The sequence below is a fragment of the Mustela lutreola genome, chromosome 9 (assembly GCF_030435805.1).
Source record: "Mustela lutreola isolate mMusLut2 chromosome 9, mMusLut2.pri, whole genome shotgun sequence".
NCBI lineage: Eukaryota > Metazoa > Chordata > Mammalia > Carnivora > Mustelidae > Mustela > Mustela lutreola.
Window position 1 is genome coordinate 125,864,701 of NC_081298.1, and position 13,591 is coordinate 125,878,291.

Genomic DNA, 13,591 nt, shown 5'->3' on the forward strand with positions numbered 1-13,591 from the left:
TTTTCTGGATGCTTTCTGGTTTTATTGTTATCATGAATGGTGTCTTGCTTTTACTACGTATTTTTAGTTGATTATTGTTGACCTAGAGAAATGCTTTCTTTTCCTTTAGAAGTCCCCCTATTGGGGCATCTGGGTGGCTCAGTGGGTTAAGCCTCTGCCTTCGGCTCAGGTCATGATCCCAGGGTCCTCGGATCGAGCCCCATGTCAGGCTCTCTGCTCGGCAGAGAACCTGCTTCCTCCTCTCTCTCTCTCTCTCTCTCTCTCTCTGCCTGCTTCTCTGCCTACTTGTGACTTCTGTCAAATAAATAAATAAAATCTTTAAAAAAAAAAAAAGAAGTCCCCCTGTTACCTGACAAACTTGTTGAAGTCTCTTACTTGTTTTCATAGTTTGTTCTGTTTCTAATGTAGGTGATCATCTCATCTACAAAAAGAGATTTGATCTCTTTCCTATCAGACCTAGCCTATCAGTCCTATCCCCTTACTTCTTTATCTTTCCACAGAACATTGATCATGATCCCTAGTTCTGTGTTGGACAGTAATGGTGATTAGGAGGCATCCTTTCTGTGCCTCTAGTATTAAAAGGAATGAGTGCGTCTAAAATTTTGTCATCATATATACTTGCTGTTATAGGATCTTACTATTTAACCTTGCCTAACTTGTCTGCTAAGAGTTTTTACCTGAAAAGGTTCAAGTTTCTTCTGCATCTATTGAGACAATTATAAGTTTGCTCCCTTAGTATATTCCATAATGTAAATACTTTAATACACTATTATATTCAACTGCCAAATATTTCTATGCAGCATTTTTGAAGCTACACTTGTAAAATTTTCATCATTTTATAATGCATAAAACTTTCTGGAACAACATGCATAAAATAGAGACTTCCTCTTCCTTGACCTTTTGGAAGAACCACATGTGGAGGCATCTAAGTCTGGATGGTTTGGGGGAGGGGCCTCTTCAACCCCCTTTTCAATTTCTCTGTGTCTTCTTGCACCAGTTTTGGATTTTTATATTTTTATATTTCATCTAGGTTTTCAAATTTATTAGCATCCATTTGATTATAAAGTTTTAAAATCGTTTTTAAAATGGTTTTGTGTGTGTGTGTGTGTGTGTGCCTGTAGTTATTTCCTCCTTTTTATTCCATACTGTGTTTATTTTTAACTTTGCTCTGTTTTTCTTGGCCTTGCTAAAGATCTGTATATCTTATTAATCTCTGTAAAGAACCAGCTTTTGGCTTCATTCATCTCTTCTGTTGTTGCCATTTCATTGATTTCTGCCTTTTTCTTAATTATTTCCCTTCTCCCTGTTTATTTTATTTTGCTCTGTGGCTCTTTTCCTAACCCCCAGAATTGAAGGCTAAGCCTGTTATTTTTAACTCCTTATTTCTTGATAAATGTATTTAAAGATATAAACTTTGCTGTGTTTTAGCTGCATCCTATAAAATTTATATGTAGTATTTTCATTATCATTTTTTACATTCCTTTATGATTTTCTTTTAAAACCAAGTTATATAAGAATGTTATTAAGTTTCCAAATGTGTATGACATGTTAGCTCTTTATTCTTCTTTTCATTTCTGGTTTTCTTGCATTATGATCAAAGTGCCCAATCTGTATGATACTGATCCTTCAGAATTCATGGAGACCTTGAGTATGGCCTCCATTCATGGTCATAAATGCCCCCTCTACCCAAGGAATGTGCTCAGTGGAGGGTTCTCTATGGAGTGCAATGTAACTCCCAGCTTCTTAGTTATACTATTCAGTTCTTCACCTTTTCTGCTTATTTCTCTCTGCTTGAGCTATTAGTTTCAAAAATGATGGCAATAAAATCTACTTCTACAAATGTTGATTCGCATGTTTCTCCCTGTGGCTGTCAGCTGTTGCTTGATGTGTTTGGAAACTGTATTTTTAGTAAGTTCTATAGCTTCACGATGGCTGTATCTTCTTGTCTATTTTTCCTTTTCCTGGTACTTAATATCCCTCTTTGTCTTTTATGACGTTTTTTGCACTAGTTTCTATTTTGCTGGATGTTAAGATTACAATGTCAGCTAATTTGGGTTCATTTACCTAGTGTATCTCTTTCCATTCTTTTATTTTCTTGGTATATCTTTGTTCTTGCTTCCATTTTCAGTATTTCTGTGCTCTTAAATTCAAGTGTGTCTTTTTAGGGAATGCATTTTTTTTTAAAGATTTTATTTATTTATTTGTCAGAGAGAGAGAGAGCACAAGCAGGGGGAGAGGCAGGTAGAGGGAGAAGCAGTCCCTCCTTTGAGCAAGGAGCCCAATGCGGGACTTGATCCCAGGACCCTGGGATCATGATGTGTGCCAAAGACAGACGCATAACCCACTGAGCGCCCCCCACCCAAGCATCCCTAGGGCATATATTCTTAGGTTAAATTTTCTCTCCCAGCCTGAGAGTCTCTGTGCTTTGATTATTTTATCCATTTACACCTATTATAATTGGTATTTTGATTTTTATTTCTATCACCACCTTATTTTATATTTTCCACTGACTGTCCTGTTTGTTTGTTTGTTTGTTTGTTTTCTCCTTTCCAGCTTCCCATGAGATAGATCAGGTTTTCTTTTGTTCGGTGAAAAGTTATACATTCTATTTGTGTTTTCAGGGTAGTCACCCTTCCTTGGTCACATTTAGGGATCCCTGTTGATAGCTGGGAAACAAACCAGTAATTATAGTTCCCCTATCATGACAAGAATTGTAATACTCCCCTAGTCCTCTTTGATTTCCCTACCTCAGCCCACGCTGTCTAGGTTATACAATTTTCATTCCACGTTCTTCCGAACGTGTGTTCTCCTTTTCTTTTATTTGTTCTAGCCTTCTTTTTCTTTTTGAGGACAACGATTGTCTTCACCAAGATATCTGATCACCTTTACTTCTCCTATCTCTTGAAGCATCTCTTGGCTTTTTTTTTCTTCTTATTTGAGTATTTTCAGTTTGGATTTTCAGTATTTTCAGTATTTTCAGTTATCACAGTAGTTTCAGTTTGGGTCTTTGTGTAGCCAACCTTCTAAAGCCTTATAAATCTGAGAACAGTTTCTTATTTCTTCAAATTTGAATGAGACTTGCACGAGATATAAAATTCAAGGCTCAGAGTTCTTCCCTTTACTTCAAAATATCAGTGCTTGTTGCTATCGAGAAGTCTGATGGCCGTCCGGGTCTTGTACCTTTGCGTGGGATCATTTCTTCCTCCCTGGGGAAGAAAAGTATAATTCCTTTATCTTTGATATTCTCAAATTTTATGATAATGTGTCTAACTGTCGGGTGTCTTATCTCTCCTGTTTTGCTCTATTTCGTGAGCGCTTTTCAAATCCAAGGCTTTTCATCTTTCATTTATTATAGAAAATTCTCTCTTTATTATTTTTTTCAAATATTCCTTCCATTCAGTTTTCATATTTTTCTCGTCTCTGCACCCCATGCTATTAGATGCTGCTACTTCTACCTCTAGCTGTTATTTCTTTGTTTTTAAATTTTTTTGTCTATTCGTCCTTTCCTGCTGTTTTCTGAGGGAGTTCTTCAAAATGATCTTCCAATTTACTAGTTTGTTCTTTTTTTCTTAACATTCCTTGTTCTTGTTTTATATCACTAATAAATGCCTTTATGGTCCATTTGGTCTAATAATTCTGCCCCTGTTGGTATATACTGTTCTTGTCTTGCCTTTATAAGAAATGTCTTTCCAAGTGTGTGTTTCCTTTGGCCAATTCAAGTACCCCTGGTATCAGCTATGCTGTCTGCTTTCGGGTACTGGGGAAGCGTCAGAGGTGAGCTGGGTCAGGTCCTAAGGGTTGAAGGGCAAGCGTGAGCACCGAGGGGGGCCCAGTCACCATAGAAACAGGCAAGGTCTCATCTCTAAGCCTTTAAGGAGAAACACGGTGGACAGAAAGCAGGCTAGATTTTTAACTAACTAGTTTTGAGGTTGCACTGAGAAGCCCACGAACACCTATTTTTTTCCATCCTCATCCTAGTAGGGCTCTTGCCGCCATTTTATCAGTAAAGGAGAAGGCAAGGATCAACCCAAGGCAAGGCCAGGGGTCAGTAAAAGCAGAACTCATGAAGATTCCTCCCACCTGTTGTCCCACTGCCAAGCCCATCCCCGGCCTCCCCTGGGCAGCCTCCATCCTCCTCCGACACAGATCAGCTCAAAGAGGCTTTGGTCTTTCATTTCTCAAAGCTGTTTGTCTATTTGTTTGTTACTTCCTAGAATCCGTATTTCCCTCTTGCTTCTAGAGTTTCTCCGCAGTTGACTTTGGGGTGAGAACCAGCGGTCCTAAGTTACCGTTCTGGCATGAAACAGGAGCTCTGCTGTGACCCCCAGAATAGCTTACCCCTTCTTTCTTGGGCTTTGCTTCTTCTCTTTGGCTCAGCTGGGCTGGGAAAGGGCCTCAGGGCAGACCGTCTCCTCTGAACCTGGTATTTAGCTTGAGCAGCCTGGTAGCCTGGGTGGCCACCAGGCTTAGGGGCCACCCAGAACCTCTGCCTCCTCCTCACATTGGGCCCATTCCACACAGTGTGGCTATGTCTGTAGGCCCAGAGCTGCAAGCACAGAGAAGCAAGGCTTTGACCTTCTCTCCTGTGCTCAAGAGTAACTGTCGACCATCACAGCCAGCAGGCTGTGCCCTTCCCAAGAACAGTTCTGTTCTAGATGTCTCCCCTCCTGGCTGTGGCTATGTGACTTTCAGTTTGTTTCTAAGCCTCTGTGACTCATCTGTCAAATGGGACTGATGATAGGTATGAGGTCTCTTTGTCAAATGATGAACACAATGAGAGGTGATGTGACAGTGGACCATGACTACTTACTATGCCAGCATCTTGGCCTTGGACTTGCCCCGCTATGCAACCTAGGTTTCATTCCTCTCCCCGTGTCATCAGTCAGGGCCCTGAGAGGAGGGGTTGGTTGAATGGAGACACAGGCAGCCTGACTCAGTCCCTCACAGTCCTGCCTCCCTGGGTCTCTGCCCCCAATCTTCCAGGGAGAACATCTGATTCCCTGTTTCCCGTCAAGTCTCCCCAGGGACTTGTCTGTCCAGGCCTCAGCTGGTGAGCAACCTGATTCTCCTTCAAAGGGCACTGCCACCCCTTTCCATGAACTGCACCCTGGGACACCTGAGCCACAGGTATACATGACATTCAAAGTTAATCACCGTGTCCTTCCTCTCCCCAGGGCTGCCCAACATGGGGCAAGTGGATACTCAGTCTCTACCAGCCCCAAGCAAAGCACGGGGCCATATTCCGAGTACCTCCCGTGTGCCAGGCTAGGCTACCCCAGAGGGGAAGATGGGCTCAATGGTGCTTGAAGTTCCATGCAGGAACTCAGGCATGGGGGAACCTTTGGGTCCATAGGGAGAGATTGGGGAGGGGCCAGAAGCCAGGGAGTAATAGGCAAAAGCACATAGCCAGAGTCGGAGAGTAGCCCCAAGATGGGGAGAAGGGGTCCTCACTGGGGAAGGTCCCACCCACTCAGGAGCTGACTGGGAAGTTTCTGGTTGTCACTGTGAGGAACCCACTGGAAATTCATGAAATGGGGGCCCAGGATGCTTAGTGATTGGCAAAGCTCAGCACCCCTCTCCCCCAACACTGCAGGGACTTGTTCTTCACTTCCCTGGGGAAACCCCATCTGACAATCATGGCAGCAGCTTCCAGAAGCAGCACTGCTTCTGTGCAGTCTCCACAGCAACCAGCCAATGGTGAGGCTCTGGCTCAGAGAGCATGTATCTTCCCAGGAGCTGGAAGTAGCAAAGCCAGAGCTCTAAGTCCACACTTCACTTAGATTCAAAATCTACTCTGGATGCAGAAGCAGGAAGCTGCTCCTGGGCCTGACCCACCAACACCCTTACAAGGCCTTGTTTGGGGGTCTTCCCATGCCCCCTGCCACCACTCCTCCCTCTGAGAAGTCTGGCTGCCCTGGCCAGCAGGGCACGCCTGCCAAGAGGGGAAGCAGCCCTCCACCCCTTGTCAAGGAGGGCCCAGGGGCCTGTGTCAGCTCGGCCCCCAGAGAGAGCCTGAAACTGCCGGCATGCTTACACCTGTCTCCCCAGACTGGGGTGGACAAGTCCTAAACTTCCTTGCTGGTCCCTGGAAGAAACAGCCCATCTGTGGTTCTAGAACAAGCTTGCGAAAAGAATCTCATCGGCGGCCCCTTGCTAAACTTCTAAAAATCTCTTGGCTTTTCAGAAAGTCTGTTTTCTCACATTACTGTGCCCAGAGCTTTCGGGAACCCCCTCAGGGAGGTACAAAGCGCATGGGTCTAGGAGTCATGAGAATGGGTCTATGGTCCTCACTGAGGTATGAACAAGCTCAGTGATCTTGGGTAGGCCGTTCAACCCCTCTGGGCCTCAGGTTCCCCTTTTGTAAAATGAGGAGATACTTCCTGTTCTGCCCACCTTGTGGGACAGATGCATGGCTGTAAAATGAAATAAAAGACAAGATAGCAAATGTCTCTCCCTTCTCTGCCCAGACAAGGGTGAGAGGGGCTGCTGCGGGCTGCTCTGAGGAACCTGAGTGGGGAGGCAGCGGTCTTGGAAGAAAGACAATGCTTTGGACAACAATGGGTGGAAACAGAACCTGGATGGGGTGTCTCCTTTCCCTGAGGCTGGAACCTGAGACCCTCCATTTACCTACAGCTCTGGAGGGCAGGGGAGGGGGTGGGGACAGACTTTATGCCCAGCCAGCAGCTAGCAGAGACCCCTGCCCTGGGAATAAGCATGGTCACAAGGAGCCCACCCCAAGGCAGTCTGATTTGGCTCTAAGCCAGGCCCACGTGGACCGTAGGCCACACGGGAAGCCACAGCAGCAACTTGTAGGAATGAGAAAAAGAGCTGCTCTATCCTGGGTACCTAGCATGTAGCAGGATGGGCTGAGAGCTTCACACAAGCATTCTGACTCCCTGGGTTAGGATCATTCCAGGTGATAAATAGCCATAATCAGGATTTGTACCCAACTCTACCTGATTCCAGAGCCTGTGGTCACTTGCAAAATGAACCTGCCCTCAAGGGGCCTAGTCCAGTGGGGAGATGGACCCAGTACAGACAAAGATGGACCATGGGTCTTCTGGACTCAGAAGAGGGAGAAGTCATCAGCCTGGGGGTGGGGAGGCCAGGGGCTGGCCTCACCTGCCCACTGCCCTTGTACGTGGAAGTCATGAGCTATGAGCTCCATGGAGCCAGGAAAGCACCTGTCTTGTTCATCAGGGGCCTGGCACCCAGCACAGGGCACAGGGAATATTGCCAAAGGAAAGAACGAACAAAAGAATGAACCCAACTTGAGTCTTCTCAAGTCCCAACTTGAGAATTCCCAAGATACTCTCTCTCCATTGAATTCTAAAGCTTTGTTGCACATTCCAATTCACCCCCACTCCCCAGATCTTGAGGACTGTCCCTTTAAGTTCATCATCTTGCTGATATAGGATGGTTCCAGACCTAGTCAGTGATGAGGCTCAGGTTAATCCAGGTCATTCTCCAGCCTGCATCAGGGAAACCTTTCCGTGGGTCCCAGATCTCTGGGGCTGATAAGATGCACAACTCTGTTACTCTGGCCAGCACCTGCCAGGTCAGGGCCAAGTTGTGAGCTGGCGATCTAGGTCATGGCTTCACATTCCCAGAGATCCTGAGGTCTCTCCTCTGAAGAGAGGTTCTCTTGTCCTCCTCCTGCCCCTAACACTTGCCACCTTACTTCTCTCAATGTTCCTATTACGGGCGGCCATTTCAGATTTGTGTCTCTAGAACTATCCAGGAGCTCCTGTAGAACTAAGAAATACCCCTGGGTTCCGTACTGGCCACAGTGCCATGAACAAAGTCTGGCATGAGGAAGGTGTTCAGAAAACATTTGCTCTGAATAGTGCTTGCTGGCTGGTTACATCTTAAGTGGCAGGGCTCGGCTTAGCTACCATCAGAGTCCCCCGAAGTGTCTGGAGGCTGACATGGCATGGAATCTGAAATGCTGTGTGGATTCCCTTGGCCTAGGCTCTGGCCCACCAGCATGCAGGGCACCTCAGAAACTGAAGACACAACTTTGAGCTGTTGTGGTCATGGGAAGGGAATCATGCTGGTGTTATTTCAGGCTGGAGAGAGGCCCCTTGTTCCCTGACGCCTCCAGCAGTCCCTGGGGTGCCATCCCCAAGAATGCCAGTCTTTGCCCTGGCTCCTGGAACAAACATACATGGAGCACCACTACTGTCACCGCCATGTCAGTCACCCTCTTACCCTGGGCTGGGTTCCATGCTAGGTTCTGCACTTCACCAGCCCCGCAATCGGCCCAAGAAACAGTACAGTGACCGCCACCCTCCCTTTACAGAAGAGTAAGCTGAGGTGTGGAGAGGTAAACTAGCCCACCTGAGCTCGCCCACCAGCAGCCCAGGCAGCCATCCGAGGCCCATTTGTAGAGTGCCTACTGTGTGCCTAGCCCTATGCCCAGTGGAGGGAGACCTCGGTGAATGAGACAGAACTGAGCCTGCCCACTCTGCTCCTGCTCTGAGCTGCTCTGAGAGCAACGATCAAGCTCTCACTGGAGCTCACGCAGCAACCCAGGGAGAGGGAGCCCAGCATCGGTGTGCAGAGAGGCAAGGCCTGGGGCATGGAGCCCAGCTCTGCCACTGGTGTCAGGCCTCCCTGACCTGAGTCTGACTCTTAGAGAGACAGCAGGGGGGAAAGTCACAGTCATCTAGTGCTGTGGAACAAAGCACAGCATTCTCCACATTGTAGGGCTTCCCATGATCCTGTGGTTGGCAGGGCTCGGCTGGGAGGCTCTGCCTCCAGCTGGGAGCGCAGTTGGCGTTGACTGTTGTCTGGGGCACCTTGTGTCTCCCTGCGGCCTCACCTTCTCTGGGCCCTCTCTCCACACGCTCTCTCCAGCACGGTGGCTTCGACCTCTGTGCCCGGTTGTTGACTTCCGAGAGGGCCAGGGTCTTATCTCGACTATGAAGCTATGTTACCACTTGTTAGCTGAATTGCTTTGGGCAAGACTGCTCTGAGCCTCAGTTGCCTCACCTGTGAAGTGGGCACTGAACTCTAGAATAAGTGCAAAGTGTGGTGCCAGGGCGGGATCAGCGCTCAATAAATAAACATTTTTGGTGCTGTCAACCTAGAAGGATGGTCCGAGCCACAGCCCCCTCTGAGTGTCAACCTCAGCTAATCTCTCTGACTTCAGGAGTGGGTGCAGGGTGGGAGGCCATGCCCCCAGCTAAGTATTAGGAGACTTGAGTTTCAATCCTGTCCACCACCAACTGGCTATGTGTCCTGCAACACCTCTCACACCCTCCACACTCCAAGGTCCAGAAGAAGCCCGTCTGGGTCATGTTGCTGTGAGCCTGGTTTATTAGCAAAGAACGCTCTGAGAAGTACTGAATTCTAGCCAGATGTGCTCTCCGGTTTCTGAGGGGACGTGCACAGGTCCAGGAGCCCCAAGGCCCCCCACAGCCCCCGCCCCGTGGTCCTACGGCCCTCCATACACATCAGTACACATCCCCCCAGCTGGCGGAAAGAAAGTAATGGCAAAAATTGAGAAAACAATGAGAAATAACATTTTTTTTTTCTGGTAGAAGAGAAACAGGACATCAACAGACCAAGGCAGAAGTGGTTCGAGAGCGATGGAGGGAGAGGGAGAGAGGGTGGAGGGTCAGGGAGGGGTGAGGGTCAGCCCCAGGCATTCTGGTAGAAGGTCCCCACAAGGAAAAGCAAAATAAAACAAAGTAAGTCAAGCCTCTCGTTTCTGCAGTATTGTGTCCCTTACAAAATCCACCTGTGTGATCTCACTCGATTCTTCCAATAGCCCCGTGAGGGAAGTCTGGTCACCCTCATTTTATCCACGAGGGAGCTGAGCCCCCATGCCAGGAGTGGCCTGCAATCCCCAAAGCTAAATCGTGGCAGAGCCAGGGCTATCCTGCTCACCGCTGTTCCCGAGCTCAGGAGGTCTTTGCTGGGAGCAGGAGGCAGGGCTAGAAATACGGCTCAGCCACAGCCAGGTGGGGGCGGGGTGTGGCGGGGACACGGATACCTGGGAGCTCCCCCATCCCATGCTGGGACCCCCAGAGACACAGTGAAATCAGTCTGAAATGTAGCCTGGGCCGAGGGAGTATTGAAAGCTTCCGGAAGCGATTCAAGGGTGTAGGTGGGGTGGAGAAGCACTGAGAGAGGGACAGAGACCGAGACCCGGAAGGAAACTGATGAAGGTCAGAATGGAGCCGGTGAGAGCAGAAAGCGGGGCAGCCAGGAGAGAAGAGCAGAGAAGGGCAGGGTGGGCATGAGAGACAGAGAAGGAAGCGGGCACGGAGGGCGTCAGAGGCAAATCTGGCGGACTCCATCAGGACTAGTCTCTTCCCACATGAAAGCCCCTGGGGCGGCCTTAGTCCCTGCCCTCCACAGTCACTGGCCTCTGACCCCTACATTGCTGGAGCATTTGGTCCTCCTGTACCCTCCTCCTGGGGCTCCTTCCCGGAAACACTGAATGTGGTACATTCTGGAAATGCCCCCCCCCCCCCATGCAGCAAGTCCAGGCCCTTCCTGCAGAGTCTCCTATGCAGGCAGCCGGCCCAGAGCCCCCTATGCTCTGTTCGGCACATCTGCCCATGGCGACCAGCTCCGGATTCCGTCACCACTCCCTGCCCAGAAACTGCACCCCAATCCCTAGGCAAGTCAGTGCCTGGCGGGGAGCAAGCAGAAGTCCCGAGCAGCTTCCTGCTCTGGGTCCCTTTTCCTCACAATGACTTCCGCTGATCTTTTGTGTTCCCTTCATTCATGTCTCGGCTCGGCGCCCCTTCCTGTCTTGGTGCCACGGCCACAGCGACCCCCCCTTATCTCCTAATCATCCTCTCTTACCAAAGTCAAGACCCTACCCGCACACCCTCAGGTGGCGCAAACACTCACCCCCTTCATCCCACAGAAACTGAAATCTCAGAGGCTCCGCAGGCCTCTCTCGTTGGCGCTGTGGCTGCTGAGCTAGGCCTGGCTTATTTCCCTACAGCGCAATTACAAGCAACTTCATTAAGAAAACCACACATTTGGCTGCGCTGGAGGCATGCAGACAGCAGAAGCAAAAGCTGCTTTAGGAGGCTTGCGGGCCCCGGGCTGGGCCGCCTCCTTAGCCGGCCCGTCTGTGTCCATAACCTCCAAAGTCTTCCCCAGGCCCCGTTCAGAACCTTCTCCCTCTGCAGCCTCCACCCCGCCCCCCGCTTCCGATGCCTCGTCCTCTCTCACCTGCCCACTCCAGCTGAATCCTGGTTGAGATTGAGAGAGCAATGTGAGGCCATTTTCCCCAGCCAGGCCCTGCCCACACTGTGCGGTGACCTGCCAAGCTGGCCCGGCACCCCCTGCAAACCCCTGGGCCCCCAGTCTGGGAGATGGAAGCTTTAGAATGGCTCTCAGGACCCGCTCTCGGATGCCCCCCAGGGCCTGCTCGGCCACCAACGACAGAGTTCTCTGAATCGTGTTCCTTCTGTGAGGCCTGCGTGTGAACCAGAGAACATGGGAGCAGCCCGTTGGGTTGGAGGAAAGGCTAAATGAATTAGTGCATCTAAACCACTCAGCCCCCTCAACGTTTCAGCACGATGAAAAGTTCTCTACAAATGGCAGCTATTATAAAGATTACTATCTTAATACCACTTAATACTATCTTAATACTATCTTAATAGTTGATACTAGAGCTATCATTCAGATTATTATTAAGATGCCTATCGTGATTGTTGATTTCTCGCCTATTGGGCAGCCTGGATTGGGAGGGGAACGAAAATGATACAGGTTTGGAAGTCACTGCCTTCCGGCTGTTGTGTCCAAGTCCCCGTCGGTACCATCTCTCAGTGGCATCATGAGCAGAGCGCAGAGCTTTCTGGTCGTCTTCCGTTATTCACAGTCCAGCCCAGGAAGGCTTGTCATTCCAGTCCAGCATCTTCTCAGAGCCCAGGCCTGGTCTTCTCGCTTCTGTCAGGCTTGTGGTTCCAGACCCCGAGTGGGACAGGGATGCCGGCTCCGGCCCTTGCATCCTCTGCCCATTCCAGCCCAAGGTGGGGGACGTGGTCTGATTCTGGGGGCCCTGCCATGGACGTGGACCCTCCTTGTGGCATGACAGCTTCTCGGACGAGCTCCAGCCAGCTCTGGAGGCTGTCAGCATGGCCGGTCTGTGGACAAGGGCTGTCTCAGAGAGCACCGTGTGGGGGCTCCTGTGGGCAACCTGAGCCAAGCTCCCCACACGGTACAGATTCCCAATCCGGGACACCTGGCTCCACCCCACCTCAGCTCCCGCCTCGGGGCACAGAGCCGCACAGCCTCACCCAGGCTGAGGACGCCTCCATCGCAGGGCCGGCGGGGGTGGAAGGTCAGCCCGCTTGCTGAGCCTGGCTCCCCTTTGCAGCATGCCCTTGGCCCCACAGAGCAGAAGTCACATGCTTAAGGCACCTAGCGGTGGCATGTCAGGCTCCTTATGACCACTGCCTTGCCCAAGGTGGCCTGCAGGGCTCCCTAGGGGTTTGGGGGACAGGCCAGTAAGTCTACTGCCCTGGCAGATGTCATTGGGAACTTACATGCTAGGCTCCCCTTCCTGCAGGTGCCTCGACCTATCTGAGCAATTCTTCTAGGAAGGAGCCGCAAAAACGCTGGGCCTAGGATATGACTATTGGCATCTTTCCCTTCCGCAGTCTTTGCACCCCAGGAAGAAGGAGCACTGGGGTGCCGTTGGGGGTGAGAGGCCTTTGAGGAAGTCCTGAGGCAGGAGCCTGGTTCGGCCTGTTGGCAGCTCTCTTTAGAGGATGGGGTCCTTAGCATGTCTAGCCTCTATTTTGGGCCCTCCTTGCCATGTCTAGGGAATCAGGAAAAATCCCACTCAACTTCCTGCTCATCATTATTATCGATTGAATAATGAAGACAAGATCAGATCATGATCTCAGGGTCCTAGCATCAAACGCCACGTCAACCTCCTTGCTCAGCAGGGAGCCTGCTTCTCCCTCTGCCTGCTGCCTCCCCTGCTCATTCTCTCTCTCTCTCTCTCTCACTCTCTCTCTGACAAATAAATAAATAAAATATTTAAAAAAAAAAAAAAAAAGCCAAGATAGATGCGGTGAGGGTAAATTAGAAACAGCATGCTGGGTACAGGCCGCCCCTCCTTTGTGGGCCTGACCCTAATAACAATAAACAGCTGAAGTCTGTTCCCAGAGTTAACATTGCCAGTGTGAGGGGGTGATCTGACCTGAATGGGGGGGGGCGGGGCGGGGAACAGGACCTCCCACTCCAGGCAGAGCTTGAACCGGCCAGAATGATTCTGGGAGGGGAAACCTGGAAGCTTCAGCTCCACTCCGCACACAGCAAAAAGCAAGCCCATGCCCACGATCCTTGCTGTTGTCCCGGAGCCCACTCCATTCTGGTTGCACCACCCACTCCTGAGTGTACCCCAGGAACTGGGCTGAGACTCAGAGGTCCTGGTTAGCCCTAGGTCCTTGCACTCACCATATGACCTTGAGTAGGTCACTGGATCTCTCTGCATGCCATCTTTGAAAGGGGAATGGGTCACAATACCCATGTTACCAGGGGGTGGTTGGAATTAGATGAGAGTCTAGGTGTGGACTTTATCCCTGTGGAGCACTGGGTCGATGCGAAGGGC

The 13,591-nt window shown here is 49.9% G+C and overlaps 1 protein-coding gene across 4 annotated transcripts in view; it reads left to right on the forward strand.

Moving 5' to 3' along the window:
• OTOF (otoferlin) overlaps positions 1-13,591 on the forward strand; it is a 92,190-nt gene that overhangs the window by 16,722 nt on the left and 61,877 nt on the right. The gene's annotated exons all lie outside the window — the stretch shown is intronic.